General features: G+C 48.9%; 1 protein-coding gene across 6 annotated transcripts in view; it reads right to left on the bottom strand.

Annotated features, from left to right (window-relative positions):
- TNK2 (tyrosine kinase non receptor 2) overlaps positions 1-27,912 on the bottom strand; it is a 430,040-nt gene that overhangs the window by 365,371 nt on the left and 36,757 nt on the right. For all 6 annotated transcript variants that reach the window (XM_085635987.1, XM_085635998.1, XM_085635989.1 and 3 more), the window contains exon 2: positions 16,194-16,247. The gene's annotated coding sequence lies outside the window, so the exon portion shown is untranslated. The remainder of the gene's footprint in view (positions 1-16,193; positions 16,248-27,912) is intronic.

Raw genomic sequence — 27,912 nt, 5'->3', positions numbered from 1 at the left:
CTGTGTGAGAGATGCTTATCAGCACGGGCTGTTTCCAGTCAGCAGCGGGTCTGTGTGAGAGATGCTTGTCAGCACGAGCTGTTTCCAGTCAGCAGCGGGTCTGAGTGACCGATGCTTGTCAGCACGGGCTGTTTCCAGTCAGCAGCGGGTCTGTGTGAGCGATGCTGGTCAGCGCGCGTTGTTGCCAGTCAGCAGCGGGTTTGGGTGAGAGAAGCTTGTCAGCACGGGTTGTTTCCAGTCAGCAGAGGGTCTGTATGAGTGATGCTTGTCAGCACGGGCTGTTTCCAGTCAGCAGCGGGTCTGTGTGAGAGATGCTTGTCAGCACGGGTTGTTTCCAGTCAGCAGCGGGTCTCTGTAAGAGATGCTTGTCAGCACGGGCTGTTTCCAGTCAGCAGTGGGTCTGTGTGAGAGATGCTTGTCAGCAGGGGCTGTTTCCAGTCAGCAGCGGGTCTGTGTGAGAGATGCTTGTCAGCAAGGGTTGTTTCCAGTCAGCAGCGGGTCTGTGTGAGCGATGCTTGTCAGCACGGGATGTTTCCAATCAGCAGCGGGTCTGTGTGACCGATGCTTGTCAGCACGGGCTGTTTCCAGTCAGCAGCGGGTCTGGGTGAGCGATGCTGATCAGCGCCGGTTGTTTCCAGTCAGCAGTGGGTCTGTGTGAGAGATGCTTTTCAGCACGGACTGTTTCCAGTCAGCAGCGGGTCTGAGTGACAGATGCTGGTCAGCAGAGGTTCTTTCCAATCAGCAGCAGGTCTGTGTGAGAGAAGCTTGTCAGCAGGAGTTGTTGTCCTGCCAGCAGCGGGTCTGCAGAGGCCTGCTGCTGATAGGGTTGAAAGCGGCTGAACAAGGCAGAGCACTGCCCACCTTCTCCCGCCTCTCTAAAGTCTGTGGAGACCTGGGGCGGAGGAACAACGCCCAGGGGCGGAGCATGGTCAGTAAGATTTGGGGTGGGAGGGGTGGGGGGTGACCTTCAGATTTTCCAACAGCCAGGCTAGCATATACTGTTAAAAAAATTATACAACTAGCAGGGCGCATGAGAGGGGCTTAAGGGACAGTGGAAAGGTAAACAAATGCGCAGGGTAGGGTTTTACGTGACAGAAACCACAATATTTTGTAAACTAATTTTTGAAGACTTTCAAAAGAGAGAGAGTGAATGTATGTGTGAGTGTTTTGTAAATTTCTTTTGAAATCCGACCAACACCTCCCCATACTCGACTGAAATCACCCGTACCCAACTATTTACCATAAAATACATGGGGGGGGGGGCTTAAACACGAATTGAGCCAAGCTTGGGCTACCGAGGTACAACTTCCGGCTCCACCATGCTGCAAGTCGTGGGAGCTGAACTTGGGCCTCCTGCCCCTCAGAGAACCAAATAGCCCTGACTGTGCCATGCTGTGGATAGATCACAGCTGAGCTGGGGCCACCTCCCACTTACTAGGCCAAAGAGTCCCGGCTACCCCAAGCTGCAGATATCACACAACCTCAGCCCGCATCACCTGACTGGGCCAGCACACCATAGCTGCGCCTTGCTGCAGATATTAGGTGAGGTTAGCCCACCTACCCACACTGAGCTTGGACCACCTCCCGCTCACTGGGCCCTACAGACCCTCAGGTCCCATGCCACAGGTAGACACCAGCCAATCTCTGGGTCAGCAAAGCCTCGGTCACTTTACCACCAGCACTCCATTCTTTTTTCATGGCAGCTTGTTAGATCAGCGTTCCACCACTAGCCCTCCCACCCAGGGTTTTTGGGTGGACGGTAGAATTTGTCCTAAGTGTCTTAATATTCTCCAGCTTTACTTACAAGGGACACAATATCTAAAAGGGAAATACATTGTGGTATCTATCAACCAATCAAACAGCATTGGTAAAGTGCATCACTGTCACCCCACGGGGTATCTGGGCGCTGTGTCTCCATCGAAGAGCCAGGTCTCGAGTCTCTTTCTGAAGCCTGCCAGCAAGGAGGCCGTACAGAGCTGGAGGGGAAGTTCGTTCCAGGTCTTAGCAGCGATGTAGGAGAAGGAGAGGTTCCCGCTTCAGCCAAGATGGATGCGGGAGTTGTGTGCGAGGGCGAGTGAAGGAGCGCAGGAGTCTAGCGGGGTGGTGGAAGTGCAGCCAATGGTTGAGGTAGGCAGGTCCTAGGACGTGGAGGGCTTTGTAGGCGTGTGAGGAGGCTGAAATAGCATCTTTTCTGGATGGGGAGTCAGTGGAGGTCTCCGAGGGCGAGAGTGATTTGGCTTTCTTTGTGGAGGTGCATGATGAGCCTGGCTGCAGCGTTCTGTATAGTGTGGAGTCTTCCGAGGAGCTGGGTGTAGATGCTGGCGTAGAGGGCGTTGCCGTAATCGAGGAGGCTGATGACGAGGGTTTGAGTGACGGTCTTTCTGGTGTTGGTTGGGATCCATTCTGTGGCGCATGCAGGGGCTGTGGAAGCAGGAGAAGGCAACTTCATTGACTTGTCGTTTCATGGTCAGTTGGCTGGAGAGGATGATGCCAGGGTTGTGTGCGTGGTCGGTCGGTGTGGGTCAGAGTTTTGCAGGCCACCAGCTGTGGTCCCGCAGGCATCCAGTTCCCTAGGTTACTGTACCTAGGTAACTGGATGCTACAGGTCCTGGAATGTGGTGATGGAAGAGAGCGGGGAGCGACAGTTGGAAGAGGGACTGGTAACGCGAGGGTGCTACAGGCTTGCTCGTCAAAAAACTTCCAACTTAGCTCCACTTACAGACCTTAAGTCTCTGTCACGTAGTTAGGTGTCATGTAGCTGGTGGATCACCAGCTGCTGCTTCGTCACCGGCTGCTGGTTGGTCACCGGCTGCTGGTTGGTCACCGGCTGCTGGTTGGTCACCGGCTGCTGGTGGATCACCAGCTGCTGGTTGGTCACCGGCTGCTGGTTGGTCACCGGCTGCTGGTTGGTCACCGGCTGCTGGTTGGTCACCGGCTGCTGGTTGGTTCAGGTCATCCTTTTTCCTCCTCACTTCTACGGTGGGTGAAAGGGGTTGAGAGGCCCTTAGATCTGGAACTATGTCCCAGCTGACCCTCACCAGATCCACCCACCACTACCTTTAAATCCACCATTAAAACCATGTTGTTCTCCTAGGCCCCCAACATAAGTCCTTGTCAATGTTGAATTGGTCCAGCGCCTAGCGATGTCTCAGCGCTTTATGAATCCGTTCACCTGAACCCATGGACATAGATGTGCATGCTCCCTCTGAGTCATCAGTGCAGGGTGTCCGGTTCCTTAACCCCTTCAGTGCCCGCCCCTTTCCCCGCCCAGTGCCGGCCGTTGCATTAGCGGGCGGGGTCTATGACGAGCTGGACTCGTCATGGGCACAGCGCCACCGCGGCCCATGACGAGTCCAGCTCGTCATGGGCACTGAAGGGGTTAAGTGACGCAAGTTTGCCCCGTGTCAGGGACCTGAGGTCTGGCTAATGGTGTAAGAGACACCACTGCTTCGGTAACACAAGCCTTGAGCAAAACACACGTCAGCAGCAAAATGTGGACCAGCGAAGGAATGATCATATTCCAGTTCTCGAGGCAGACTAAACCAGGGAGACGTGAAATAAAGAAAGAAGGGTCTGCGTAACACGAGGAACTGACACAAAAACTGAGGTCTACCTTTCATGCCTTGACCTGAATACAGCGCTAGACGTGCCGTGTAATAGAGCGCTAGAAACTGTTATGCGTTGTGTGGTCATGACCCCGGGAGCACACCTAGAAATGTTTGGAGTGTGCTTTGTACCTCCAGGTGGCACTAAGCGGCTACTTTACTATCTAGTAACACTAATGTGTGCGAGTTCCATTAGAAACCTCTATCGAAATCCGGTTATTCACTGCTGTGACGCAACAACATAGGGAAACAAAATGTATACCCCACTGAAGCTACTCTCTAAAGGGAGTGTCCGCTGCCGCCTCTCACACGAGTCTGAATACCTGACCAAGGCAGTGAAATGGTGACTGCAAAGCAACTATCAGGCGTAAAGTCATAAAATGACAAATGTACACAAAATTACAGTTGCCGAAGCAGAATACTAGATCTTCTAAGAGGGCCGAACAAGGATTCTCACGGTGACAATCTTATCTCCAAGGTTCTTTTTTGTGGTATGGCGGAGAAACCGAAACCATGGTCTACTGCAGTAATCTGCACGATTCCATGTAACAAAACACCTATCCACAGGCTTTAAGACAGAGTAATAACAATAAATCGGACCTACTGACTTTATCGTAACTTTTTTATTAAAAAACAAACCAGCCTATTACCTTTATCATTGGCTTGTGACCATAACCAACTCAGACCTACTGTGTTGGGCATAAACTTACCCACAAGGCGACCATCAGGTATACTGTAGCATAATCAGGTACAAAGTTATAGTTTTGTTTTGTTTTTTAGTTTTATATAGCGCGAACTAGACCCGAAGGTTTAAGAGTGCTTTACAGGAGCACCAGTTGCGTTACAGACGGACACATTCATTTTTTGTTAGGCACGGGGAGGTTACGTTGATGTTGACGGTCCCTACCGAGACATGAACCCGGTTCCCCAGCTCCGAGATCGACCGCTCTAGCCGTTAGGCCTCATACTCTTCCCCAGTTAATAAAAGAATACAAAAGGAAGCAGAGTAACGATTGTCGGAGAGCACATCTTCTATCCTTGCAGTTTGTTCGGGTGGGCACCAAAACCCTAGCCCACTACAGTAATCTGTGGGATTCCATGTAACAAAATGCCAGCCTACAAGCTTTAACACAGTGAATAACAATAATCATCAAAAGCCTATTACATTTAACTCATGCTTTTGACACTAATTAAGTCAGGCCTCCTGGCTTTGTCATAACATTTCATAATAAACCTATGAAATCTGACATAACTTGTTCTAATTAGAAGGCCTGCGGCCTTCACCACTGGCTTGACACCAGAAACAACACAGGCTTATTCAAATACACGACCTGGCAACTACCTTGCATAAAGTTATAAAATAACTAATATGAAGAACAATATAGTCTGCAAATCAATCTACAGCCCTCTCGGCAGGCCCCAACAAGAATCATCACAGTGAAAACGCAGCGACAACGCCAAAACCCTGGCCTACTATGGTACTCTGTTGGATTACATGTCACAAAATATCTGTCTATAGCCCACAGCATAAGACCTCACTGTTAACTGCCTATTGGCTTTAACAAATGCTTTTCACAATAAATAAACAATACCCACTGCCTTTGTCATAGCTTTGCAATAATAAACACATCACACCTGCGGCTTCGGGCATTAGGTTTTCCCAGTGCACCGATGAGGCCTGTAGCCTGTCACTATAAACAACCCAGGCCTACGGGTTTGAGTGTAAGCTTTCCCACAAGGCAACAACCAGGCGCACAGTCTTAACAATACAAATATGTACAAAAGTACAATACTGTCTCCCCTAAGAGGGACTAAGAAGGATTCTCACTGAGCAAACCTTCTCTAGCCACAGTTCGTCGCCGGGGGCAACGAACACTAATACCCTGGCCCAGTAATCAGTGACATTCCAAGAAACAAAATGCTGGGTCTACTGGACTTATGGTAGCATTTCATAATAAACACATCAAGACAAGCATTGGCTAGCCCTCATAACCACCTTAGTCATGTTGTATGGAGTATAAGCTTTGCCACAAGCCAAAAACTGTAAAACAAGCACTCTTTTTCAGAGGAAGCACATAACTTCGGCCCAATCGAATCCTGTACTCAGGGACAACAACATGTGGGTGGAGCCTAAGTCTGTCTCTCTGTAGTATTCTGAAAGCTATTTTATTGTTGCTCACAGAAGACTAGCAAAACTGACCGGCATTTGTAAAAGTGACCTACATGTTGCGAAGATCTCTGTATTGGGAGTCAAATCCGCCAAACGATCTTATAGATTCATGTGTCCGTCACTGGTACCCCAGACAGGGCTCGGGATGTCACTGGTCCCCCAGACAGGGCTTGGGATGTCACTGGTCCCCCAGACAGGGCTCGGGATGTCATTGGTCCCCCAGACAGGGCTCGGGATGTCATTGGTCCCCCAGACAGGGCTCGGGATGTCACTGGTCCCCCAGACAGGGCTCGGGATGTCACTGGTCCCCCAGACAGGGTCCCACAGACGGGGCATGGGATGTCGCTGGTCTCACAGACAGGGCTTGGGATGTCGCTGGTCTCACAGACAGGGCTCGGGATGTCACTGGTCCCACAGACGGGTCTCGGGATGTCACTGGTCCCCCAGACGGGTCTCGGGATGTCACTGGTCTCACAGACGGGGCTCGGATGTCACTGGTCTCACAGACGGGGCTCGGATGTCACTGGTCTCACAGACGGGGCTCGGATGTCACTGGTCCCACCGGCGGGGCTCAGGATGTCACTGGTCCCACCGGCGGGGTTCGGGTTGTCACTGGTCTCACAGACGGGGCTTGGGATATCACTGGTCTCACAGACAGGGCTTGGGATATCACTGGTCCCACAGACAGGGTCCCACAGACGGGGTTCGGGTTGTCACTGGTCTCACAGACGGGGCTCGGGATGTCACTGGTCCTACAGACAGGGCTCGGGATGTCACTGTTCCCACAGACGGGGTTCGGGTTGTCACTGTTCCCACAGATGGGGCTCGGGATGTCACTGGTCCCACAGATAGGGTTCGGGTTGTCATTGGTCCCACAGACGGGGTTTGGGATGTCACTGGTCCCACAGACAGGGTTCGGGTTGTCATTGGTCCCACAGACGGGGTTTGGGATGTCACTGGTCCCACAGACAGGGTTCGGGATGTCCCTGGTCCCAGAGACGGGGTTCAGGATGTCCCTGGTCCCACAGACGGGGCTTGGGATGTCACCGTGTCACTGGTCCCACAGACAGGGTCCCCCAGACAGGGCTTGGGATGTTCACTGGTCCCACAGACAGGGCTCGGGTTGTCACTGGTCCCACAGACAGGGATACAAGATTCTGAACGGCAACTTGACTCAACCACTCAGGCACAGTGTGTCGACATTTTGGGTTCCGGAGTAGCATGCTACTTGCCGAAAAGCGATTCGACACCTCGTCAGGGGTAGTAAGCGCTATATAAATGCAATTACAGTTAAGGTCAGAGCCACAATGAGTGCATCACAGGTGACCAGTTTTCAAGTGCCACAATGCCAGGTCCCTCAAGTCACGCTCGATTGGTAGCTGGCCCCCTCCATCTTCGCCTCTAACCAACTGCTATCCACTGGCTTGAACAGATGCAATGCCAGTGTGGCTTGCTGCCAGGCACTGGTGATTGTGCAGTTCACCAGGAACCAGGCTGTGTGCACCTACTCCCCCAGGAACCAGGCTGTGTGCACCTACTCCCCCAGGAACCCAGCTGTGTGCACTTAATCTGCCCTAGACCAGAATGTCTGCACCTCTCCGCCAAGGTACCAGCCTGTGTGCACACATCCAACTTGGGACCGTGCTATGTGCATCTATCTGTCAGAAACCAGGATGTGTCCTTCTAATCTGCCAAGGACCAAGATGTGTGCATCAATCCACTGAGGAGCCAGGCTGTGTGCGCCTATCCTCCAGAAAAAAGTAGCTGTGCATCTATCCATTCAGGAACCAGACTGTGCGTATGCATTTTCCCAGGAACCAAGCACCTACGCACCAAGAACCAGGCTGTGTGCTCCTATTCACCAAGAGCCAGGCTGTGTGCACCTATTCACCAAGAGCCAGGCTGTGTGCTCCTATTCACCAACAACCAGGCTGTGTGCTCCTATTCACCAAGAACCAGGCTGTGTGCACCTATTCGCCAAGAGCCAGGCTGTGTGCACCTATTCACCAAGAGCCAGGCTGTGTGCTCCTATTCACCAACAACCAGGCTGTGTGCTCCTATTCACCAAGAAGCAGGCTGTGTGCACCTATTCGCCAAGAGCCAGGCTGTGTGCACCTATTCACCAAGAGCCAGGCTGTGTGCTCCTATTCACCAAGAGCCAGGCTGTGTGCTCCTATTCACCAAGAACCAGGCTGTGTGCTCCTATTCACCAAGAACCAGGCTGTGTGCTCCTATTCACCAAGAACCAGGCTGTGTGCTCCTATTCACCAAGAACCAGGCTGTGTGCACCTATTCGCCCTAGAATCAATGCGCATTTAATCCGCCCAGGACTAGTCTGGGTACACCTATCCTTCCCCTGCAACCACTCTGTGTGCACCTGTTCTTCCCACTGGAACCAAGCAGTGTACACGTGTTTTCCCTACCAGAAGCAAGCTATGTGCCGCTGTCCTTCCCCCTTGAACCAGGATGTGTGCACTTACCCTTTCCCAACAGAACCAAGCTGTGTGCACCTCTTCACCAGAAACTAGGCTGTGTGCATCTAATCTGCCCAGGCCCATGCTCTGTGAACCTGTCCTTCGCTCTGGAACCAGGATGTGTGCACCTGTCCTTCCCCTTGAACCAGGCTGTGTGCACCTGACTTTCCCCTTCAACCAGGCTGGGTGCACCTGTCCTCGCTCTGGAACCAGGCTGTGTGCACCTGACCTTCCCCTTGAACAAGGCTGTGTGCACCTGTCCTTCCCCTTGAACAAGGCTGTGTGCACCTGTCCTTCCCCTTGAACCAGGCTGTGTGCACCTGTCCTTCCCCTTGAACCAGGCTGTGTGCACCTGTCCTTCCCCCTTCAATTAGGATGCACCTGTCTTTCCCCCGGAAGAAGACTGTGTGCACCGGTCTTTCCCCCGGAAGGAGACTGTGTGCACCTGTCTTTCCCCCGAAAGAAGACTGTGTGCACCTGTCTTTCTCCCTTCAATTAGGCTGTGTGCACCTGTCTTTCCCCCGGAAGAAGACTGTGTGCACCTGTCTTTCCCCCGGAAGAAGACTGTGTGCACCTGTCTTTCCCCCGGAAGAAGACTGTGTGCACCTGTCTTTCCCCCGGAAGGAGACTGTGTGCACCTGTCTTTCCCCCGAAAGAAGACTGTGTGCACCTGTCTTTCCCCCTTCAATTAGGCTGTGTGCACCTGTCTTTCCCCCGGAACAAGACTGTGTGCAACTGTCTTTCCCCCGAAAGACGACTGTGTGCACCGGTCTTTCCCCCATAAGAAGACTGTGTGCACCGGTCTTTCCCCCGTGTGCACCGGTCTTTCCCCCGAAAGAAGACAGTGTGCACCTGTCTTTCCCCCTTCAATTAGGCTGTGTGCACCTGTCCTTCCCCTTGAACCAGGCTGTATGCACCTATCCTACCCCCTTCAATTAGGATGCACCTGTCTTTCCCCCAGAACAAGACTGTGTGCACCGGTCTTTCCCCCGAAAGAAGGCTGTGTGCACCTGTCTTTCCCCCGGAACAAGACTGCGTGCACCGGTCTTTCCCCCGGAAAAAGACTGTGTGCACCTGTTCTACCCCCCTCCCACCCCTGGAAGTGGGCATCTGCCACCCCCCTTCCCCCGAAACCAGGCTGTGTGCATCTATTTACCTGCACGCAGCGTTCCAGCCATGAACCGGAAATGTGACTTTGTTAATAGCCATGTAATCACTAGAAATCAGCTCACGCGGTAATGTGTTGTCTTTATATTCTAGCCAGGCAGGTTATTTCAATTAAAGATCAGAGATAGGACAGTGACACTGTGGACACTAATGTTAAAAACACGGCTATGACGCGCCCATTCTCAGGACCGAAGCACAGCCTGGACCTCGAGGAGCTCTGGGGGATCAGGTGGTCTGAAAAGAAAAGATTATTTACGCGGTTAAAAGTCTTTCGTCCCTTTCCATGCACCCTTTAATTAAGGAGTAAAGCTGCGAGTGGGGGCGGTCAGAGCTTCAAAGCGCTTCTTCGTGAAAGAGAGGACGGCTGGGTGAGTAGTGAACATTCATCAACGAACAGAAAAAAACGGAGTTAATCACAAGTATTCACGAAAGATGACGGAGTGAACTGAAGGAGTAAAATGAATTTCAAACAGCATCATTTTCTGTGGACCCTTTGAGCCGTTTGCCAGAACCAGTGCTTGTTGCCTCCTGGGGTGGCCAGTGGGCCAGCTCTAGGCATCTGTCCTGGCCCCAAGGGCGCAGCCAGGCACCGCCCGGGACAGTTGCATTTATCCCATATGATTTGTTCAAATACACCGAACTGAAATTGCATTTGCGTAGCACTTACTACTCCTGACGAGGCACTGAAGCACTTTACGAGGCACTGAAGCACTTTACGAGGCACTGAAGCACTTTACGGGGCACTGAAGCACTTTAAGCCTACTGCCTAAAGCTCAACTCGGAAAAAACAGAAGTGCTCATCTTCGAGAACAAGCCATCTCCTTGGGACGAAACCTGGTGGCCCACCGCACTCGGGCCCTCACCCACCCCCTCGGACCACGCACACAACCCCGGAATCATCCCGGACAGCCAACTGGTCAACGCCGTCTCCTCCTCCTGCTTCCACATTGCCCGCATGCTCCCCAAGATCTTCCGCTGGATCCTCCTCTCCACCAGGTAAACCGTCGCCCATGACCTTATATCCAGCCGCCTCGACTACGGCAACGCACTCTATGCCAGAACTACCGCACAGCTCCACAACATCCTCCAGACCATACAGAAAACCGCAGCCAGACTCAACCTCCCAAGAAGAACCAGTACTACCCCCACCTCCGGACCCTGCACGGGCTCCCAGTCCGGCACAGATGCCTCTTCAAGCTCCTAACGCAAGCCTACAATGCCCTCTACAACCCCGGACCCGTCTACATCAACCACTGCCTGAGTTTCCATCGACCGACCAGGGAGCTCCGCTCCGCCTCCCTCGCCTTAGCGCGCATCCCCGGCATCCGTCGAAGCCGCTGCAGAGGACGTTCCTTCTCCTACCTCGCCTCCAAATCTTGGAACGACCTCCCGCGTCACCTCCCCCTCGCTGGAAGATTTCAGGAGCAGACTTAAGACGTGGCTTTTCGACCAAGGATCACAGAACCCCAGCGCCTGGAGAACTCCCGGAGTGACAAGTCACGCTCTACAAGACTGACGGACTGATATGCTGAGTGGCACATCAGTCAGGAGCTACAAAGTTAGTTTTCAATCTATTGGCTAATGGAATTGTGTGCCCTCAATAAAATATTCCATGCATTAATATGGAGAAACTCGAGTGTGGAAGAGTTTTAGTCAGCAGGGAAGCGTTCTTTTCGTCTCTATGACCACAGCGCAGATGCACGTTTAGTGACACATCACCACAGCTTTCCATTTAGTTTAAAGTGGCCTTTCAGTGTAAGGAAAACAAGCATTGGCAAAGCCAACAGGTCTCACATATTGACTTTGCCAATACTATTTCCCCCCTCAAATACCGTTCAGCATGGTTAAAAAATGTTTTATTGCCAATGCCAAACCTGGGAGATCTGAGGGCACAGAATGAAAGTAATATACATTGTCCCCCGTGTTCCGTATAGGTGAACCAATTACCCGAGTACAAACAGGACCCGACTGCAGCCGATAGCACACCAGCTCAGACCCAGCGCTTGTGCAGAGCTTCAAGTGAGGAAGTCTGCTGCCTCTGCAGAGCTGGAGATCAAGCATTGGCAAAGTCAATAGCACTCACCTTTGCAGCCTATTGCCTCTGCCAATGCCTTTAGTTCATGCTGTACAGAATACCGAATAATAAACAAGCATTGGCAAAGCCAATAGGTCTTGCCTATGCAAGAGCGGTTTGCTTTGCCAATGTGTTTTATCCAGGTTGTACACCAGTGTGGCTGCTGCTCAGCATGGCTAAAAGTTAGTAGTGTAAAGGAGAGTGGCATGGCTTAGAGTGTCCCATAGTGGCGTGGCGTTGAGTGGCATGGATTTTCATAGAGTAGGGAGGCGCAGAGTAGAGTGGCGTAAAGTGTAGTAAAATGCCATGGAGTGGCATAGAGGGAGATGCGTGGAGTAGAGCTGCGTAGAATATCCTAGAGTGGAGTAGAGTACCGTAGAGTTCAGTGGAGTAGTGTGGTGTAGAATAGAATGGATTCAAGTGCCATGGAGTGTCAAAAAGGGAATTGTGTAGAGCGCAGCAGAATGGGGCAGGGTGTTGTAGAGTGCACAGAGTAGAGCAGAGTGCTGGAGACTAGAGTGGCATAGAATGGAGTAGAGTTTAAGAGAGTAAAGCATCAGAGTCGAGTATCGTATAGTGTAATGTTGTAGAGTGGAGTATAGTTGTGAGTGCAGTGACAGAGTAACGTACTGCAGAGTAGAGCGGTGTAGAGTGGCGGTGGTTAGAGTGGTGCACAGTAGAGTGGTTCGGTTTAGAGTGCAGTGGAGGTGAGTAGCATGACGTAGAGTGCAGTAGCGTAGAGTAGATTGTTTTAGAGCAGACTGAAGTGGCGTAGAGTGCAGTGGTGCAGGTTAGAGTGCAGTGGCGTAGACTGAAGTGATGCAGAGTAGAGTGGCGTAGAGTGGAGTGGCGTACTGTGCAACGGCACTGAGTGCAGTAGAGTGTTGCAGTGGAATTGAGTGCAGTGGTGCAGAGTAGAGTGCAGTGGCGTAGACTGAAGTGATGCAGAGTGGAGTGGCGTACTGTGAAACGGCACTGAGTGCAGTAGAGTGGTGCAGTGGAATTGAGTGAAGTGGTGCAGAGTAGGGTTGCGTAGAGTGTTGTGGTGCAAAGTATAGTGGCATAGGGACAAGTGGTGTAGAGTATGGTAGTACCGAGTACAGTTGCATAGAGAGCAGTGGTGTAAAGCACAGTGCTAAACAGTAGAATAGAGTGGTGTAGAGTGCAGAGTAAATTGGCATTGTGTGCAGTAGAGTGGCGTAGCGAGGTGCAGTGACGAGTGGAGTAGAGCAGAGTTAAGTAACGAAGAGTGCAGTGTTGCAGAGTAGAGTGACAAAGTGCATTGGCGTACAGAGCAGTGGTGTGGAGTAGAGTGGTACAAAGCAGAATAGAGTGGTGTGGAGTGAGTTGGCGTAGAATGCATTGGTTTTGAATAAAGACTTATAGAGTGCATTGGTATAGAGTGCCGCAGTGTAGAGTTCAGTGGTTAGAGTAGAGTGGCGCAGAATGCAGTGGCGTACTGTAGACCGGCATGGAGTGGAGCAGTGCAGACTGCATTGGCGCAGAGTGGAGTAGAGTGGCGTAGAATGCAGTGGCGTACTGTGGAGTGGCATGGAGTGGAGCAGTGCAAAGTGGAGTAGAGTGGCGCAGAGTGCAGTGGCGTACTGTGGAGTGGCATGGAGTGGAGCAGTGCAGACTGCAGTTGCGCGGACTAGAGTGGTGCAAAGTGCAGTGACATTAGTTTGTTTCCGAGTAGAGTGAAGTGGCGTAGAGTGGATTGGCACACAGTAGAACAGAGTGGTGCAGGGTAGACTGCAGTGGCATAAAGTGCAGTGGCGTCGAGTAGAGTGGCATAGAGAGTAGTGGTGCCAATCAGATTAAAGTGGCAGAGTGCACTGGCGTGGAGTGGTACAGAGTCGAGTGCCTTGGCTTAGAGAGCAGTCGTATAGAGTGCACTGATGCAGAGTAGAGTGGTGCAGAGTAGAGAGACACAGTGTGCACTGGCATAGAGTGGCGTGGTGCAGAGTAGAATGGAGTATGCCTGGTGTGGTAGCACATTGCCATTACAGACCACACATCTTCAACAGAAATGACCATTACATTTGCGCAGACAGAGTTTGACTTATAAAAGTAAACGGCGCACAAACAATAATGTGTGGAAATGTCATCACCTAGTGTATTGATTTGTTTTGATCGTATTAGAATATTGGTTTCCAACACACTTCAGAAATACCAAAAAATGTGCTTTGTCTGTGCTTTCCTAATTCTGAAATATTCTGAAATATCTGCAGAGAACATTTACAGACATTTAAATTTTGTTATGTGCTAGAAAAACAAGAACAATGTACTTCCTGCCTCAATCACACCCCCAATAGCCAGCATGATTGTGACATAAGTCCTGTCACTTTGAATCAGAGAAAGAAAGGTAAACACCAAGCTTACTCAAAAACGGAGCCTGACCTTTGACCTCTGTCTTTGAATGTGCAGCAAATGTGACAAGAGAACAAGATTTAAGGCCTCTTTACAGGAATCTAACACTGGTGGAAGGACAGTAAATAGGGTATTCTCCACGGGAGGGACAAACTCAAACTGGACAGCTTAAAAGTACAAAGTCAGCAAATAGAAACCAAGCAAATGTGAGTTACAAACCACAAAGCCAATGGGTGGAATGCATTCCCAGTGAAGCTTTCCGAATGTCCCCAAGATGTCTTTAGCAAAACAGACAGCCGAGCTGTCTGGCAGGCTTTGACCTAAAAACAAGGTGTCATATGCACGCATGTATATGTGTGAAATGGGTGCCCTCTTTAGGTCGAGCCTGGGCATCGCATGTGCTGCCCTGAGAGGCATGCTGTATTGAGGTACGGCATAGAAGCTCCGCCCATTTCCCACACATTTTCAATTGGCTCCTGTTACTGTCCTTTCGAAATCGTTGCTTTTTATTCGTGAATAGGCTTCGTAGTCCCTCCTTCGAACCACCTTGTCTGCATTTGTAACCTCCCATAACGACTGGACTTTTTACTTGTGTTGCTACACGGTCTGCTTTATCTAGTCGGTGAGCGCTATTTTCTTTAATGATCGTCCCTATTCTTCCCACGACGTCGCAGCACGCCGCCACCTTTCATATTGTTATCAGTCATGTATTTTTCATTTCCAGAGCGGTACGCTTTAACTATAGCGACCGTGTTTATTTTATTTACAGGGTGACCGCTTTCACTTTACTGGCCACACTACAAAGCTTTTTTTTTTTTGCCCTGTGTGTAAAAGCGACCCATACGCGCCTTCACTTTAATGTTGGCCGCGCCCCTTTCTTTAGACGCTGCTCACTGTAACCTGAAAAATGCAAGCAACATCTAAAGAAAGGGGCGCCACCACCATTAAAGTGGTCTCGCATTTGCGAGAGTTTGAGCTATTAGAAAAGACAATGCCCTTTATATATGTGTTGCTTTGAAGAATTCATAAATAAAAGGCATTATCATTTATATGGCCAATAGCTTAAAATGTCGCAATTGCAAGGCCTATTGTATTGAAGATTATAGTTTTATTCACGATCCGAAAGGGATCGGTAATGTAGCATAAAAGCTTTTTTTTTGTTTAGCAATATATTTAAAAAATAGGCATAGAGGGGTGAGAGCACCAGAGGAGCGGGTGGAGGGGCGCGAAAAAGCAGCAAATGAGAGACAGCAAAGACAGAGACTGGAGGAGAACACAAGTGAGGAAGAGCAACAGGGGTTTGAGGAGGGAGGGGCAACTCCTGTATGTGAGTAATCAACACAAACCGGGGGATGGGGCAAAGATGTGACGCTACGGCCAGAGCTGCCGACCCTGGAACCGAGGAACCAGGTTTGAGTCTCTGCGTCGGCTCAATATTCGGTGACTCTAGGAAAATCACTCTATACTCCTTGCCCTAAAAAAAGATAGAAATAATAGTGCGTCCTTGTGTAATGTAACTGGCGCTCATGTAAAGCGCTCCAATACCTTCAGGTCATGATGGCACTGCAAAAAAACAAGATGTGACACGGTGACCACATGGAAGCTGGCTGGCATATGTGGATTGTTTAAAGATAAAAAACTAAAAATAAAAATGCAGGATGTGGCCGAGGTGCACTTGCAAAGACTGTTTGAAGCTAAAGAAAAAAGTAGCTGCCACAAGAAGAGCAGTGGAAGGACACAACTGGGCCATGCTCCATGGGAGGGCCATATAGAAGCATTCATTTGAGAGTGACAATGAAGCCAACCAATGGTAAGCCAAGGGCGGGCTGTAAGCCCACTGACAGTAAACAAAATGCTTCAGAGAGAGAACAAGCGCAGTTTAGGCCAGATCTAAAAAACAGCCCTCTTTGCCAAGTCCTATATCTGTAGAAATCACCAACAAGAAGCATCTTTCAATGTTGCTTGGCTTGATGACGTCAGCGGGGGTTGGACATCTACCGTGACATCATTCACTTGACTTCAAATTAAGGGCCGATATTAGTTTGGCCGAGGGGGTTACTCCACCACTGACGTAACGGATATCCTGTCTGCCATATTACAAGTGCATTATCGCCTAAGGCCTTGTCAAGCCCGGTCTTACGTCTCCGCAAACAGTGCAGACGTCTTCCATTTCGCTCTCACTGCAGGGAGTGCGTATGTTATGTTACATGAGCTTATACAGCGCGCATTATGCCATTAGTACAACCTCACAGCGGTAACTGCAGGAGTAGAGGAAAGTAAAACTCGTACGTAGAACATACTCAAGGTTGCAAAGTGACCATACATAGGCTTACCTTGACGTTCATCTGCGGTCAGCGCCCATCACTGTACTCCGACATTGTTGGGATCTAAAGGAAGGAAATGGAAGAAGGGTGAATTCACATTTCAGGTACCCCAGACCTCCCAGAATGCTCTTCTTCTCTGCTGGAGCCAAAGTATCGTGGCTTCCACCTCGCACGCGGACTTGTTCCGGATTCTTACTTTCTTAACTGAGGAAAAACGAAGTGGTGGATGAAACGCTGAAGGTAATTTCTGCTACTTTTAAATTACTCTGGGCCACATTCACATACATCTGACTCAGGTAGGAATCTCAGATTTTTAAAGCCAACAATGACTTTATTTAACTTTTTCTAAGTTAAAGTGCCTTTACTTCAATGGTAGTCAATGCAAAAAATAAACTGCCCTGATTTATTTTTTAACATCTCAACTTCCTGTTCCCAAATACTGGCATGTGTGTATCCAGGGCATCTGTTTGCTCATGCCACTACGGACAGAGACCAGTAGCAAGCAAACCAGGGCAGCTAACGCAACACAGGGGAGGTTCTAGGCCACGCCCGCTCTGTAGGGGAACACGAGCAACTCTCGACATGTTTCGGCCTTTTGGGAACCAAGTCTGGGGAGGGGAGAGGGGGCAGGGTGCCTGGTGGAAGGCACTGGCTGACCCCACCTTCCCAGCCATAGGCCTGGCCTTAGGCATTACTTCCGGTGCAGGCCAGTGACGCACCCTGGTGACCATTGGAGATGCACAGATTCACACGGACACATTCCCAGACCAGTGGAGGCGGTGATTGATTCGCCCCTTAGGGTGGCCACTAGCCTGCCTTTGCCATGTGGCCCCCCCTTGCCAGGACACCCTGTTTCCAGCCCAAGCGCAGCTCGGCCAATGGAGGTACCTTCAATGGTACCCACGAACCCCGCTTGAACCCAAATAATACAGTGGGCTTAAAAGAATCCGTAGGGTCCACAGAGCAGCCGCCTCTACCAGTTATAGACGTCCAGGACGTCACAAACATATACAGACACACACACACCTGGGAAGTGTCACAGGACACAAGACCCCCCCCCCCCCCACACACACACACACACACGCTGCAGTAAAAAGGTAATACATGAAACTGAAAGCGCCAACACGGAATTCATGTCATGGTGTGGCAATGAAAGTATGAAATATCAGTTCTGCCAAAGGACCACATTTTACATGTCAAGCAGCAAAGTTCCTTGGCAGGTTGAGCTCGGTTGCCTAGCGCTCCGAGGCCGCTTTTGGCGGCATGTGGCGCTCTAGGCACCCGTGCCAAGCGGGTGAAGGGGCGAGAGCTGGGTCTGAAGGCTCTCCCCGTCAGCCATCCTTTGTGGCGACGAGAGCGCAGCATCCCTGGACCAGGGCCTGCTCTGGTACCAGCAGCGGTAACCATGGCAACCGCCACCCGCGGCCTCCAGCAACAAAGCGGCTTCCACAGGAGCAGCGCGCTTTACTACACATGGTGGGGGGGGGGGGGGGGTCAGAGAGGGTGGGTGCCTTCCTAATTCACAGACACTGGGCGTGCTTCCCTGTTACAGAATGGGCATGCTTCTAATCGCACAGGGTGGATGTCCTTTGTTACAGGCAGGGTGGGTGTGATTAGTTACAGGCAGGGTGGGTGTGATTAGTTACAGGCAGGGTGGGTGTGATTAGTTACAGGCAGGGTGGGTGTGATTAGTTACAGGCAGGGTGGGTGTGATTAGTTACAGGCAGGGTGGGTGTGATTAGTTACAGGCAGGGTGGGTGTGATTAGTTACAGGCAGGGTGGTTGTGATTAGTTACAGGCAGGGTGGGTGTGATTAGTTACAGGCAGGGTGGGTGTGATTAGTTACAGGCAGGGTGGGTGTGATTAGTTGCAGGCAGGGTGGGTGTGATTAGTTGCAGGCAGGGTGGGTGTGATTAGTTGCAGGCAGGGTGGGTGTCCTAGGTTACAGGCAGGGTGGGTGTCCTAGGTTACAGGCAGGGTGGGTGTCCTAGGTTACAGGCAGGGTGGGTGTCCTAGGTTACAGGCAGGGTGGGTGTCCTAGGTTACAGGCAGGGTGGGTGTCCTAGGTTACAGGCAGGGTGGGTGTCCTAGGTTACAGGCAGGGTGGGTGTCCTAGGTTACAGTTACAGGCAGGGTGGGTGTCCTTTGTTACAGGCAGGGTGGGTGTCCTTTGTTACAGGCAGGGTGGGTGTCCTTTGTTACAGGCAGGGTGGGTGTCCTTTGTTACAGGCAGGGTGGGTGTCCTTTGTTACAGGCAGGGTGGGTGTCCTTTGTTACAGGCAGGGTGGGTGTCCTTTGTTACAGGCAGGGTGGGTGTGCGTCCTTGTCACTGAGAAATTATAAGCATTCTGCAGTTCCAATTAAACACGTTATTCACCCCCAAATGATGCCGATTTGGCTGGGAAGCACGGGAAAGCCATAACACAGTTTTTTTTAATCTCCCATAGAAATACAAATTGTGTAAATGAGACAATGTTGCAATCTGCAGAAAACAAGCCCACAAGTAGACAGTTTGTGTTTAAAAACAAGTGTTTTTAGTCTCTTCATGCAAGTTATGTTTTGAAAGTGGTCTTTAGTTTCGGCTTCACCTGTGTGCCCTAGATAGGGCCTTCACAAGGACATCTTTGCTTTACAAACTAAATATGCAGTATTATAAAATCAATATTTTATTGTATTTGCCTCAGCAGAAGACATTTAGGATTCAAGACCTCAGATTTTTAGGTTGAGCCTGGGCCGCGCATGTGCTACTCTGCGAGCAATGCTGTATTGGAGTATGAAATAGAAGCCCCGCCTATTCTCCGCCCATATTTGTCATTGGCTTGTGTCATTGTCCTTCGTAAATGCTGGCTTCTGATTCGTACATAGGCTTGTTAGTCCCTCCTTAGTACCGCCTTGTCTTCATTTGTCCCGCCCACGAGGACTGGCCCTTTTACTTCTGTTGTTACACAGTACGTCTTCTTTAGTCTGTAAGCGCTCTTTTCTTTAATTAGTGTCTCCTACTGCAGGCACGACATGCTTTCCTGCAACATTCAGTGCTCCATGTGCGCTTTCACTTTCAAAGCAGCCCGGGACAATGACGGCCACTTTTTTGAATAGGTCTCGCATTTACAAGAGTTTGAACTATTGGCATTGTACATGACAGGGTCTTTTATTTATGTGTTAATTATCAAAACATAAATAAAAGGCATTGTCATTTACAAAGCCAATAGCTTAAACTCTCACAAATGCGAGACCTATTGCATTGCAAACGCTTGTTTAAAAAGTTACAAGGTGTTTCAGACATTTTTAAAACTCTTACGGTATTACTGCATGTGGTAAAATTGCATCTGGTACTACTGGTAACAGGGTACCAGGATTACCAGGTTACAATATAACCAGGGATTACAAAGTACACCACCTATTTCAGCAAATGAACACTTGTATTCAGGGCATTTTGCAGGGACAAAGTCCCCCAAATTTGAGAGAATTTCTCCCCAGAAGTCATCGCGGTATTACCGCTGTATACCGGGGGTCTCACGTTACCATTGGAGCCCACTCATCAGGACACCCCCATTATCCTCTTGAAATAACCGCTGCATTGAGAACAGTGCTTGTGACGCAACCATCAATGCGCATGAATAGTGAATCGAAACCTTTCACAACAAAGAAAGAACAATTCATTCCACCCGCTCGATTTACATTGAAGAACTATAGGTTTTTGTTTCCTGCTACAGACAAAAGCTCTTCGCCCGGTCCATCACTTGGGACGTTTGAAGCATCTAGACAAAATCGCAACCTCTTAAACACTTAAAAGCGGCAGTAAGTGGCTAAGGGACCAGTTCGCCTCTCAGGTGTGGCGCTGCAACCAGTGTGCATCGTTTTTCATAACTGTTGATCCGTTTCACCTGGGACCAACCATGTTTTTAATGAAATTTGCAAATTATACTGCGGCTGGAGGATGGCACGGCAGGCCTGGCGCACACATTTATGGAGTAAATGCCGCTGCTGCAGAATTGCGTCATTTAAGTGGCCGCGCGTAGAGCGAAATCAGAAGATTTCTTGTAGGTACCATGTTGTTATCCCGGGAGCACAGACAAAAACTACAATAAAAATAAAAACCAAAACCAATTTCCACTACTATCTCTATGTGACAGTATTAATCAGGAAGGAGGGATACACCAGTGACTACCTCTGATCATAATGCACAAGAATAGAATCAAGGCAGGGCAAAGGCAGCATTTATCCTTTCAGGGTAGATAAAATGATTAACATGATTGGTAATGATAGCAACGTTTGTTAACGCTTGTGAAACACAAAGATTATGGGAAAAAGAACATAGCTACTTGTGTTTGTGTGTGGCTAAAAGGTCTAAATTGTTTGGTGTGTGGCTGCCGACACCACTTTGTACTTTCTTGTACGCACTTGCACTTAAACGCAGATGATGGTACAAAGATTGTGTTCATTGAAACAATGAGCGCCAAGTGACCCTCAGGAGGAGCTGGAGCGGGGCCGAAGGTCTGCGGTGCTCAAGGTCAATCGTAGTGCACAAGTAAGGTCTCCCAGTCAATCATATCCGGCAGTGTCAGATGCTAAATCGCACTGGATAAGTAGAGCCTCGTGGTTAATCAGATAATCTCATGGTAAACTGTATAGGACAGTGTCTCATGCTCCATCGTATTGGATAAGTAGCATCTCATGGTCCATCGTATCGGATAAGCAGCTTCTCATGGTCAATCGTATCAGATAAGTAGCATCTCATGGTCAATCGTATCAGATAAGTAGCATCTCATGGTCAATCGTATCGGATAAGTTGCATCTCAAGGTCAATCGTATCAGATAAGTAGCATTGCATGGACAATTGTATCGGATAAGCCGCATCTCAGGCTCAATCGTATCCAATAAGCCGCATCCCAGGCCCAATTGTATCGGATAAGCCTCATCTCAGGCTCAATCGTATCGGATAAGCCGCATCTCAGGCTCAATCGTATCGGATAAGCCGCATCTCAGGCTCAATCGTATCGGATAAGCCGCATCTCAGGCTCAATCGTATCGGATACGTAGCATCTCATGCTCAATCGTATTGGATAAGCCGCATCTCAGGCTCAATCGTATCGGATACGTAGCATCTCATGCTCAATCGTATTGGATAAGCCGCATCTCAGGCTCAATCGTATCGGATAAGCCGCATCTCAGGCTCAATTGTATCGGATAAGTAGCATCTCGTGGTCACTCGTATCAGGTAAGTAGCATCTCATGGTCAATCGTATCAGATAAATAGCCTCTCAATGGAAACGTATCGGATAAGTAGCATCTCAGGCTCAATTGTATCGGATAAGTAGCATCTCATGGTCCATCCTATTGGATAAGCCGCATCTCAGGCTCAATCGTATCGGATAAGTAGCATCTCGTGGTCACTCGTATCAGGTAAGTAGCATCTCATGGTCAATCGTATCAGATAAATAGCCTCTCAATGGAAACGTATCGGATAAGTAGCATCTCAGGCTCAATTGTATTGGATAAGTAGCATCTCATGGTCAATCGTATCGGATAAGTAGCATCTCGTGGTCACTCGTATCAGGTAAGTAGCATCTCATGGTCAATCGTATCAGATAAATAGCCTCTCAATGGAAACGTATCGGATAAGTAGCAGCTCAGGCTCAATTGTATTGGATAAGTAGCATCTCATGGTCAATCGCATCTGATAAGTAGTGTATCGAACATGCATTATCTCATGGTCTATTGTGTAGCATAAGTAGTCTCATGGTCAATCGTATTCGATAGCATCTCATGATGAATCGTACTGGATAAGTAGTGTCTCAGGGTCAATGGCATCTCAGTGTCTCATAGCAATCGGATCCGGTAGGTGGTATCTCATGGTGAATCGAATAGGCAGGGTCTCATGCTCAATGTCATCTGATAAGTGTCTCTCCAGGCCAATCCCTTTGAAAGCAGCAGACTGGCTACGAGGGACTTCGTCCCGCACACGCAGAGGTGGGGTCCAGCACACGCAGTGGTGGGGTTCCTGTTCCACACTTTGGGTAAGTAAGTAAGTAAGTAATAATAGCTTTATTCGATTTATCAAAAAATCATAAAAGCATACAAATACAATTTATGCAGACAATTAAGAACATTTTTCATGTAAACAAAGTTACCAAAATGGATAAAAACATTTCTCCAAAAGTTAAAAATCTACAACAGTCATTTGGATGAGGGGCCTCATTTTAGACTAATCAGTCAATATTGACATGTGTTAGTTAACTCATTGAGTTTCTAAATTTCATCACTGACATTAAAAAGCGAGAAACAACCAAGATAACATCCACATCTTCTAAAAGCAAAACTTTTAGGTATGCAGATTTACATGTTCTTATCCCCCAGCGTTTAAGTAGGGGTAAAAGAAATAATTTCCTCGGGCTGGTATACAGATTACAAAAGAACATGATGTGAATGTTACTTTGTGTTGAATGATCGTCGCATGGACATATTAATTTCAATGAGGCCCAGTCATTCTGTTTCGGCAAAGTAACCAAACGGAAGAAAGTCCCTAGGCGCAGCCTAGTTAAAAGCATGCGAGCATAGGGTGCCTTTTCAATCCCAAGGTAAAATTGTAGGCCTTCAGTAGGGGTGATTTGCTGATAGCTCAGAGTTGTGCCTTTAAGTTTCTCAGTGTCCCATCTAGCACTCTCTAAGTGTATAGATAATAGTTTTTTAAGGGCCGGTCTAGTCAAGGTTTGTAGGGTCTCTGGTTCGTCGTAGAATTCAGAGTGTCCAATGTTAGTAAACATCGCTTGTACGTATCGCAGCCACTTGACTTTTGCTACACCGTCCAAAGCCATGCAGTCTTTCATGAGGTTTCTATTCAATTTGCACTCCTCTGTGGTCCAAATCTTATGCCAAAGCAAACAAGGTGATATTTTTATGATGTCGCTAAGGTATTTGACGCCGGTCTCAATGTGAGTCATAAAAGTCGACGTGGTTTTGGACACACCTAGTAAGTAACAAATGAAGATATTCTCACAAGTTTGTAATGAGGACACATTCTCGAAACCCCAGAGACCTGCGCCATATGTGGCCGTAGCTATACACTTTGCCCGGTAGATCTGTAACATTTCTTGAATGGGTTTACCCCCAATTTTAGCTGCAAAGGTTCTTAAAGCACCTATGGCACGGCTAAAGGCGAGTTTCCTAGCTGACACTGCGTATTTCCACCTTCCCCACCTGTCAAACACAATGCCCAAGTAGCAAAAAGTGTCGGTAATGGCAATCTTTTGCTGGTCTAAATATATTGAGCATGATGGTCTGTTGTTCTTTTGGGAGCAGGGCATGGAGAAAGTTTTGGAAATATTCACCTTTAAATTTCTTTTACCCATGTAGGATGAAAATTCATTTACTGCTCTCTGCAAACCTATTTTTGTCCTAGACATGATTGCCGCGTCGTCAGCATATAAAAGAATGGGTACAGGCCTACCATTAACAGCCGGATAATCGCTTGGCAGAGTTATTAAGCTTTCAGCGATAGAGTTTATGTAAAAAGTGAAAAGCAAGGGCGCAAGTATGCAGCCTTGCCTCACCCCTCTGTTTATGGCAAATTTTTGTGAGCATTGCCCCTGGGTCCCAAATCTTACTCTGGCCCCCGCTTCTCTATATAATTCTTTGATAAATATAAGGATAACTGAGTCCACCCCGATGTCTTCCAGTGTCGACCAGAGCATCGCATGATCCACGCAATCGAATGCGGAGCTGAGGTCGACAAAGGTAACAAATAGGTCCCCTTTTTTGGCCTGTGTATATTTGGAGACTAATAGGGACATGTTTAGGGATTGCTCCAATGTCCCTAGTCCCTTTCGAAACCCATATTGGAACTCCGAGATAACCTTCTTCTCTTTTTCCCAGTATTGTATCCTCTTGAGGACAATCCTGCCAGCAATTTTCATGAGTCCGTCCAATAGCGATATAGGACGGTAACAAGCAGGGTCGTCCCTATTTCCTTTTTTAAAAATGGGGACTACGATTGCGTCCGACCAGGTGGTAATAAAACCGCATTTATTTCCCATATTTAATACATTGGTTAACAAGGGAACCCAGAAGTCCGGTTCTGATTTATAGAGATCCACTGGGGTGTGGTCAGGGCCGGGGGCTTTACCTAAGGGACTTTCTCTAAGGGCAACTTCCACTTCTAGTGTGGTAAATACCAGTTCAATAGGGTAAGGAGGTGCTGGGGAGACAGTTAGGTGGTTATCCTGAATTATGCTATCTGGGGGTGAATTCACCTTGCATGGGTTCGGGGCATTACCCTGTGTGTTGTTGGAATAAAGATTACCATAATGTTCTACCCAGAGCTCAACCGTTATAGCCACTTCTACAGAATTATCTCTGTCTTTTGAGTTATAAACAGATCTTATGACTTTCCAGAAGGCATTGCTGTCCTTATTCCTGGCGGCTTCCCCCAAGGCTTCCCAGGCCTCCTGCTTCAGTTTCGCCCTCCGCTGTTTAATTGCCAGCTTATAATCGTGTCTCGCTTGACGAATTTGAACTCTATCTTTTGGGTCGGCAGACAAAGCTTTCTTTAAGATTTTCAGTGTAGATGTACATCTAGAGTCAAACCACCCACGAGTATGCCTCCCCTTGTCTTTGCAGTTCCTAGTCAGTGCATTTTTTATATGGCGCTGAATGTTAGAAAAAGCAACCATGATGCTCTTTGGGTCAGTATCTTCCTCTGAGCAGGCAAGTATGTCCGTGGAGCAAGAGGATAGGAAGTTTTGAAAGAAGGATGTTGGGTTCATTTTCTCCCATTTAATTACATACCCATTGGTCTTAGATAGGGTAACCTCAAATGGATATAGAACCCTACTAGGTTCCTTTACTTTGCCCTCCATGAGATTTACCCCGAAGGTGATGGGATAATGATCGCTCATGGGGTCATCCCCCGTTTCCCAGAAGGTTATAAAGTCAGGATAGGTGGGTGATATCAAGGCAAAATCTATTGTGGTTTTACAACCTCTTCCATTGTACGTTGGGGCAAAGGGAACCGGGGGGGAGCATGCCTGGTTAATAAAGGTGAGGTTAAAGGTAAATATGACATTGTTAAGAAGAGACCCCATGTTGGTGTGGGAGAAGTGCAGAGGACCGTCCTCCCCGAGATCTGAAAGGCCGCACAAACCTAACTCAGAAGACGGACAGACGGGGCAATTGAAGTCACCCACCCACAACATTATGTGATCCCCCGAAGCTTGATCTCTCAGTTTGTGAATCTGATGGATCATAATATTCAAAATTGGTTCCACCTCACCAATTAGCAAATTATTATAAAAATTCACAAGAATCACCTTTTGCGAAATGCCCCATTTAAATAGTATGATTTGGAAGTACTGATTAGATTGAAAATCGCAAACTTTTACGTCCCCTACATTAGATATGTATGAGCACAAGCCCCCCTTGTTGCGACCCTTGGCTGATGGCACAGCTGGGGAATGGAAGGTTCGGTAGCCCAACATGTGCACTTCCTCTATAAGCCAGGTTTCTTGTAGGCATAGGATGCCATACTTCTGCACAATCTCCAGCCAAGGTTTGTGGGTGATCTTACTACCGAGGCCTTCAACATTCCAAGAAAGGAGAGAGTGCATTGGGTTTCTAGTTTCCTGTGGGTGATGCCCTGCATTCCCCGTTGTGCCTATCCGAGCTTGCAGGTGTGCAAGGTCTGCCTGTGGTTTGACCTGTGCAGTAAGAGGGTGCTGTTCAGGGGGGTTTAGGTCTATCCCAGTGTGGCTTGGAACTTGGGGTATGGGCATTAATTTTTCACTCGAAACGGTTTCCGTTAGGGGATTTTTGGCATTGGTAGGGATTGGAGCGGCGCTAATTCCTAGTCAATCCACCTGATCCAGACATTCAAACCTGTTCATGGTGGGTGCTCCTTCCCACCAGTTGTCAAAGGGTTGCCAACCATCCCCATGTCCTTTCCATCTACGATTGTGGGCTATTGACCAAGCCCCAGATGGCTCAACAGTCTGTTTTGGAGGATAGAAAAAGGTAAGGGGTCTGGTGACAATAGATTGGTCGGTGTCCTGTGAATCCCATATAGTGATATGCTGGGCTGTGTAAGGGTCTGCAAATGAGACCACTATGCAGTCTCCAGGGATGGATTTATGGGTACGACCCACCCATGGCACTCTCCTAACCATTAGAACCCTAGTCCTAACAGTATTGGGGAGCTGTCTATTGATGTTGAGCCAGTGGATCACCTTATTCTTTAGGGACCACTGGGTCTCCCTAGAAAGCGGGTCAAGTGGTGGTACACCAGCCAGTATGACGACGTAGGGCCCGGCGTCAGGAGGAAGATCAATGTAGCCCCCACAAAAATTCTGGCGGCCATGGTACTGGTTGGTTATGCACGCAGTAGGGGGAATATTAATCTTATTGGACTTGTGTGCGGCCTTAGGGATAGGGTTGGATAAGGACTGGTTCTCAAGGCCTTTTGCCACTAATATTGGGGTTTTTGGTAATGGGGGAAAGGGAACGGTTGGCTTAAAGCAGGGTTTGGATATTGGGGTTGGCTTTGGTGGGGGTAGGGACAAGACCGGAGGTAGAATTTCAGGAGCAAGGGAACTAACATTAGTTTCTGGTACCGGGTAAATACCATCGTCATTCTCCTGAGGAGTACTCTCAGCAATATGAGGATAAGTTGCTTCCAGTTGTTTTAGGCTAAGGGTGGCCAGGGAGACTAAGGTCTTATCCATCTCGAGGAGATTATTCTCTATACGAGAAAGCCTGAGTTCCAGGGGTGATAGTAATTGTTTTAATGTACCCCAGACTATCTTAAGAAAGTCTTCGTCATCACCCCCCTTGTCTCTATCCCTCCCTGGCTCACTTTGCCCTCCCTCTATAGGTTTCTCACCATATGTGGGGAGAGGCCCTTGGATAGGGTCAAGGACTACATTAAGATTGCTATGTTCCCTGTCCCCCCCTATTAGATGATTAACCAAATTTGGGGCTTGTATGATCTCCCCAGTGGTGGGTAGTGTTCGCCTGTTATTAAAGAACTGTGACCTCGCAATTTTTTCTTTTTTGCGGGCATAGGCAGATCTTGCGTTGTTTTTCTTTTTTAGAGCTAGGCCATCTTTGTTTTTATTTTTTGCTGCTGGGGGGTCAGGGCTATCCGACAAAACAATGGCAGTTCCAGGTCCAGTGGACGCGATTCCCTCGAAAGTTTTGGGGGGCCCGGTAGTTAAGATGGGTATAGGCTCTAATGGAAGGGAAGGTGGTGGGGGAGCATGATGAACATCGGCCAGGATTATCAGTGGGGAAGGGCAAGAAGCATGTTGTGGAGATGCAGCAGACCCGATTTTCCCTAGGGAAGATTTTTTAGAGTTAGCGAAAGTCTGGGAAAGTCTACGTGCCGCATCAAGCTCGACTGACACCCTCTTCTGCATTTTAGTGATTTCAGCATCAATTGCTAGATTAGTCTTAACAAGGAAATCATCCAATGTCCCGCTGGGCTTACTCGGCCCCATTGCAGTTTTACTGCGACTGCCGCGTGTACTCATGATATATATAAATTACAGTACCCACAATGTACTTACTAATGGAGAAGGGACGAATCAGATAACAAGAACCAAGGGGGGGTGGGCCAGGCCAGTCCTCTATGTCCTCGAACGGCCTCAAACGGCCCACCCTTTGCCCGGGCTTCGCCCCGGACTGCGCCCCGCACGCGTCCCGCTCACGCGAGGCTAAGATGAACTTAAATAGGGAAAAG

The sequence above is a fragment of the Triturus cristatus genome, chromosome 11 (genome assembly GCF_964204655.1).
Source record: "Triturus cristatus chromosome 11, aTriCri1.1, whole genome shotgun sequence".
NCBI lineage: Eukaryota > Metazoa > Chordata > Amphibia > Caudata > Salamandridae > Triturus > Triturus cristatus.
Note: the sequence above shows the minus strand (reverse complement) of the source record. Positions and strands in the feature narration are given on the sequence as shown.